Here is a 6,740-nt window from a genome sequence, read left to right on the forward strand (position 1 = left end):
GCCCTGGGCATCTGTCCCTAGAGATGCAGTGAGCACAGGCCTTCCTAGAAGGGGGGCTAGCCCACCAGAAGCCCAGACCTGGCCCCTGCCACCGGCCTGTCCTTCCTCAGCCCCTAGATCCAGCCAGATCCCCAGAGATGAGTGACCCTGATGACCAGCAAGGCTAGCCCCACCGTCCTTCATCTCCCTCCTCTCGCCCGGCCCAGCCTAGAGGAGAAGTGTGGTGTAAGCATAGCCGTGAACAGTCAGCTCCCCTGGGCTGAAGACACAGAAATGCTACTTCAGGGCCCAGGCAGCCCTGGTCTGCCCCATGTGGCTTCCAGGGGCACAGCCCTCAGCACAGAAGGCTGTAGGTGTGGCCTGCAGCAGGGGGTGGAGGCTGGGAAGGGCTTGGGGGATCCAGGGGATGGGTCAAGGCCTGTTCAGAGCCAGCCTGCAACCACCTGCTCCGAGTCAGCCCTCGGGCCCTGCTCTGCAATAGGTTCAGTTGCCCTGTGTTTGCCTTCCTGGCCCCAACCCAGGTAGGAGGATCCTGGCACACCTGCTGGCTGCAGGCTGCCCTTCCTCCTCCTCAGGTGAAGAGATGCCCACTCGGAGCTGTGCAGCTGGGAGCCAGGGTGAGCTGAGCCCCCACCTGCTGCCCCAGGGGGACCCTGCCACGTCTCTCTTAGCCTAACTTAGCTGTGCAACAACCTCCCACCTGCCCTGCACTGGCCGGCCCCTGGGCTCACTGGGGCCACCTTGTGGCTGCTCACAGCCACAACCCCACAAGTTGGGGCCTGAGTTCCACACCGCCTGCATTTGTCCTCTGTGGACTTTTGTCCTCTGTGCCACCTTCTTGGGTGGCACCCGCCACACGCTGTGCTGAGCTACTTCTAAACCCCACGGGGGGCCAGACGCACTGGCTCATGCATGTAATCCCAGCACTTTGGGAGACTGAGGCAGGCGGATCACCTGAGGTCAGGAGTTCGAGACCAGCCTGGCCAACATGGTGAAACTCCATCTCTACTAAAAATACAAAAAATTAGCCGGGCATGGTGGCGCATGCCTGTAATCCCAGCTACTCGGGAGGCTGAGGCAGGAGAATCACTTGAACTTGGGGGGTGGGAGGTTGCAGTGAGCCGAGATCGCGCCACTGCACTCCAGCCTGGGCTACAGAGCGAGACTCGGTTCCCCCCCCAAAAAAAACTAAACCCTATGGGGGAAGATACACGTTTTCGTTTATAGGCTCTTCCCGTTTCACATGAGGAGCATCGCAGGACGCATCTGTTCCGACACGAAGGACACCAGGTCACTGGGGGCAAAAAGAGGGATCCTGAGAAGCCGTCTGGGAAAGAGAGAACCGAAAGACAGTTACAGCAGTGACGATGGCTCACAACTCCTGTGTGCCAGGCACCGTTCTGGGCACTTTATACGAACCCGTGAAGAGAGTGGCTGTCAGCATGAGAGGAGCTCTGGGGACACGAGATGGCTCGCAATGGGGCTCCTTCCTCTACCTCCCCACAAAGCCTTTGGTAGACCCCACGGCCTTATATGCCTTCAGATGAGTTTGTGTGGAAGTGGAGTGTGGGGCATGCAGGCCTGAGAGCCGGGGCAAGGCCTGTCCCCTTGGGGTCACTTCACCCTCACAGGGATGCTGGAACAGGCCTGGGATCCCCCCATCACGTGGAGGGAATAACCAGGGCTCCCAGAGCTGGAGCACAGTGCCCAGGCTGTGGCCGCAGCATGACCCAGGCCCTCTGGGGGCGTTTCTCCACCCGCCATGGCCCTCCCAGCCCCCCTTGCTTTCCAAGGCTGGCCCAAAGCCCCAGGCCTCTCAAGTCTCCTGCATCCCCAGCCCCCTAAGGTCCCAAAGATTTCCCAAGGTCCCTTAGGCCTCTGGAGGTCCCCTAAGGCTCCCCAGGCCCCCAAGGCCCAAAAGATCCTCCAGAGACCCCTCAAAGCCTTCCCAGGCCCCTCAACGATCCCAAGGCCCCCCAGGCCCCTTAGGCCTTCCTAAAGCCCCACAAGGTCTCCTAGGTCCTCTAAATTCCCAAGACTCCCCAAGACCCTAGGTGGCCCTCAAGACCCCCAGACCTCCCTGCATCCTCAGCCCTCCAGGAGACCCTGTCAGCAGCTGCCTTCTGGGATGGTCAGGCGGAAGTCCCCGGGGGTGAATCAACCTGTTCAGCTCCTTGCTTCCTGACACCAGCTATTGGTCCTGGGCTGACCTATGGTATGGTGTCTTGGGATCACATGACCACCAGGCATCATCACATGGTGTCTAACATGGCTGCCTACAGCACCACCATAGGAGAGACGGAAGTGAGTTCTTCTGCAGCACCCCAGAGCCGGCCTGCAGTCAGGGAGGTCTCCCCAGAGGCATCCACGAAGCTGCCTGCCAACCTGGGTGCCCCAGGCATGGGCCCCTGTAAGCCTGCCCTAGGAGGAGAACAGTTTGTGTGACACAGGGGGCCGAGGCTGGGTCTGAATCTTTTTTTTTTTGAGACAGAGTCTCACTCTGTCACCCAGGCTGGAGTGCAGTGGTGCAATCTCATCTAACTGCAACCTCCGCCTCCCAGGTTCAAGCAATTCTCCTGCCTCAGCCTCCCTAGTAGCTGGGATTACAGGTGTGCACCATCACACCTGGCTAATTTTTGTATTTTTAGTAGAGATGGGGTTTCTCCATATTGGGCAGGCTGGTCTGAACTCCTGACCTCAGGTGATTCACCCACCTCAGCCTCTCAAAGTGCTAGGATTACAAGTGTGAGCCACCGCGCCCGGCTGGGTTTGAGTCTTTAACACTTCCCCTCTGCTCCTGGAGCCCCTCCCATAGCCAGCCCTTGCTCACCAAGGGGGAACCAGCAGCCCCTTCCTCACCCCTACATACCCCTCCTGGGGGTTGGGGTCTCTCTCAGCAATACCAGTGCCATGATGCATCCCTCGTCCTCCCTGCTCCTTTCCCTCATCTGGAGGCCTAGGCCCAGGCATCCAGCCAGCCTCCACCCAGCTCCTCTCTCTGCACACAAAGACTGACCTCATCAAGCTGCACTCCTGAAACACACCAACAAACCAGAAACTCAGTCTCCCCTTTGCCCACAGGATGCCCACGGGCAAAACTGTCACCAAGAGGAGGAAGGAGGGGCCCAAACCAGCTCTGTCTCTGTGGAGAAAGAGCCTGCCTGCGGCTGGACCCTGGTTGTGTGGCTTCAGGTATGAGTCCCTTCCCCTTTTGGGCCCCAGTCCCCTCACTGCACACCTAGGGTGATGGCATGTCATGGCCCAGGGTTAAGAGCACAGACTGGAGAAGGACTCCCTGGGTTTGACTTCTGGCTCTGCTGCACACTGGCTGTGCGACTCTGAACAAGTAACCTAGCCTCTCTGTACCTGAATTTTCTTGTCTGTTAACAGGGATCAAACAGAATATACCATTGAGGTCGTTAAGAAGAGTCAGTAAATTAATGTTTATAAAGTATTTATTATTATTATTATTATTATTATTTTTTTTATTTTTACATAGAGTCTCACTCTGTCACCCAGACTGGAGTGCAGTGGTGCAATCTTGGCTCACTGCAACCTCTGCCTCTCAGATTCAAGTTGAGTCTCATGCCTCAGCCTACTGAGTAGCTGGGATTATGGGCCCTGCCACCACACCCGGCTAATTTTTTATGTTTTTGGTAGAGACAGGGTTTCACCATGTTGGCCAGGCTGATCTCAAACTCCTGACCTCAAGTCATCCACACGCCTTGCCCTCCCAAAGTGCTGGGATTACAGGTATGAGCCACTGTGCCCAGCCAGGATGATTATTTTTTTTTTTCTTGCTGATTTGAGTTCCTTGTAGATCCTGGGTATTAGTCCTTTGTCAGATGCATAGTTTGCAAATATTTTCTCCCATTCTCTAAGCTGTCTGTTTACTTCCGCTGTGTAGAAGCTTTCTAGTTTAAGTAGGTCCTGAATATTTACTTTTGTTTTTGTTACATTTGCCTTTGGAGCCTTCGTCATAAATATTTAGCCTAGGCCAATGTTCATAAGAGTTTTTCCTAGCGTTCCTTCTAGAATTTTTATGATTTCAGGACTTAGATTTAAGTATTTAACCCATTATGAGTTAACTTTTGTATGAGAAATAGGGATCCAGTTCCATTCTTCTACATGTGGCTATCCAATTTTCCCAGCACCGTTTATTGAATAGAATGTCATTTCCCCAATTTATGTTTTTGTATACTTTGTGGAAGATCAGTTGGCTGTAAGTATTTGGCTTTATTTCTGGATTCTCTATTCTGTTCTATTGGTCTGTATATCTACCTTGATGCCAGTACATGATACCAGTAGACGCTTCCTTGATACTGTCTTGATAACTATATCCTTATAGTATAATTTGAAGTTGGGTAATGTGATGCCTCCAGATTTGTTTTTTGCTTAGGATTGCTTTGGCTATTCAGGTTCTTTTTTGATGCCATATGAATTTTAAGATTGCTTTTTCTAATTCTCTGAAGAATGACGTTGGTATTTTGGTTGGAATTGCGGTGACTCTGTAGATTGCTTTGGGTGGTATGGTCACTTTCAAAATATTGACTGTTCTAATCCATGAACATGGGATGTATTTCCATGTGTTTTTGTCATCTATGATTTCTTTCAGCAGTGTTTTATAGTTCTTTTTGTGGAGATCTCTCACCTCCTTGATTAAGTATATTCCTAAGCATTTTACTTTTTGTGTCTAGGTACTGTAAAAGGGATTGAGTTCAAACTCCTGACCTCAGATGATCCATCCGCCTCAGCCTCCCAAAACACTGGGATTACAGGCATGGACTAACCTGGTGAAACTCCATCTCTACTAAAAATACAAAAATTAGCCAGGCATGGTGGCGGGTGCCTGTAATCCCAGCTACTCAGGAGGCAGAGGCAGGAGAACTGCTGAACCTGGGAGGCAGAGGATGCAGTGAGCCGAGATCGTGCCATTGCACTCCAGCCTGGGCAACAGGAGTGAGACTCCACCTCAAAGGGAAAAAAAAAAAGGGATTGATGTATGGCAATGCTACTGATTTGTATACATTGATTTTGTAACTTGAGACTTTATTGAATTTATTTATCAAATCTAGGAGTCTTTTGGAGATTACTCATATCGTTGGCAAACAGAGATAGTAAAACTTCCTCTTTTCCAATTTGGATGTCCCTTCTTTCTTTCTCTGGCCTGATTTCTCTGACTAGGACTACCAGGCATTGCTGCCAGGTCCTCGCTAGGCCCTGAGTAGACAGTGATGAACCAAAGGAAAATACAACATACCTACAAGTAACCACATCCCACGGCAGCCTGGGGTCCAGATTCAAAGGGCTGTTAGAGGCAGAATAGAACATTTATGCCTTGGGTGATTAGGGAAGGGTTCTTGAAGGAGAGGGTATTTAAGCTGGGCATGGGAGCCTGGGCTGGTAGTGACAGAGGCACAGCGCACAGAGACCCATGCAGCCCCCTGATCAGCTGATTGATCTGCAAGAGACTGAACATGGGTGGGTGCCAAGTCAGCTGGCATCAAGAAGCTGAAACGACTTTATTATAGAGCTAAGAGCAGATTCTTGAGCCCACTTGGTTTGGTGCCCTGCACATTGCACCTGCCTGGCAACATGACCTAGGGGTGGCCATGGCACTGGCCATGCTGGGGGCCAGGGAGGGACAGGATGGGCTGGTGACCTCCCGACACAGCTCCTCTCACAAACCTCAGTGGATCCTGAGGTTGGAGGTCCTGACACCGACGTGACTCATGAAATAAGACCCTTGGAGGCTCGCCTGTCCCACCCTATGCAGTGCTTCTGAGTTGTCCCCTCTTTAGGCCTCCTGTTCCTGCTAAACCCTGAGGTCCTCAGAAGCCGCTGCTGAGAGCTGACCTGGGAGCCCAAGGCCTGCCTGGGCAGAGGCTGTGCCCAGGAGCCAGTGAGCTGCCTTGACTCCTGGGAAGGCAGCCAGCACCTGCACCAGCCTGCCCGGGCGCACCTCTTCCCTCCAGCCAACTCTGGTGCAGCTATCAAGACCCAGCCTGGCTATCACCTCCCATAAAAAGCCTCACTGACTCCTAGACTGGGCCAGGTCCTCCCATGGGGTCTCCAGTCTTGGGACTTCCCTCTGTTTCAGGGACAGAGAGCAAGGAATTACACGTAACAGAAAAAAAACAGCTCAGACCAGCTCAAACAGAAAAGGAAATCTATTAACTTCTGTAACCATTATGTCCAGGGTATCTTCAGGATACTTGGATCTAGGGCTCAAAGGGGGCCTTTCTTTATGTTGGTTCCATCTCATAGTGGTTCCAGACTAACATTTTCCCCTGTCTGCACCCCTGGGTGAACCAGAGATTTCCTATGCCCAATGGTTCTACCAAAAGTTTCAGAACTGGACCTCACTGGCTGTGATTAACCTGGTCGAGGTCCCATGTCCATCCCTGAAGCGTGAAGGACTGGGGCTAGCTCTACCTGGGCCATGTGGCCTGAGAGCTGGAGAGGAGAAGCGGTATAGTTAGCAGTTGAAGGGGAAATGGAGTTGGCCAGGCAGTAGCATGGCTGTCCACCTCACTGTGGCTGGCTCCCCACCAGACTGCCTACTGCTCAGGCAGGGACAGTGTTTAAGCCCCATCTGTGCCCCAGCATTGCCCTGCATAAGGCAGCACAGGGCAAGGGCTCTAGCAGAGCAGCTTTGGTTAGGTTCCTCAGGGCCTTGCACATGCTGTTCCCTCTGCCTAGAACAGCCCTGCACTGCACCCCTACCCATTGCCTCCACT

At 52.9% G+C, this 6,740-nt stretch overlaps 1 long non-coding RNA gene across 1 annotated transcript; it reads left to right on the top strand.

Moving 5' to 3' along the window:
• Positions 1-2,251: 2,251 nt before the first annotated feature.
• On the top strand, positions 2,252-4,987 carry LOC144331600 (uncharacterized). The gene is made up of 3 exons (XR_013398879.1): positions 2,252-2,304; positions 3,082-3,192; positions 4,698-4,987. It is a non-coding gene; the product is annotated as an uncharacterized LOC144331600 (long non-coding RNA).
• Positions 4,988-6,740: the final 1,753 nt, after the last annotated feature.

Source organism: Macaca mulatta, chromosome 10, assembly GCF_049350105.2.
Source record: "Macaca mulatta isolate MMU2019108-1 chromosome 10, T2T-MMU8v2.0, whole genome shotgun sequence".
Taxonomy (NCBI): domain Eukaryota; kingdom Metazoa; phylum Chordata; class Mammalia; order Primates; family Cercopithecidae; genus Macaca; species Macaca mulatta.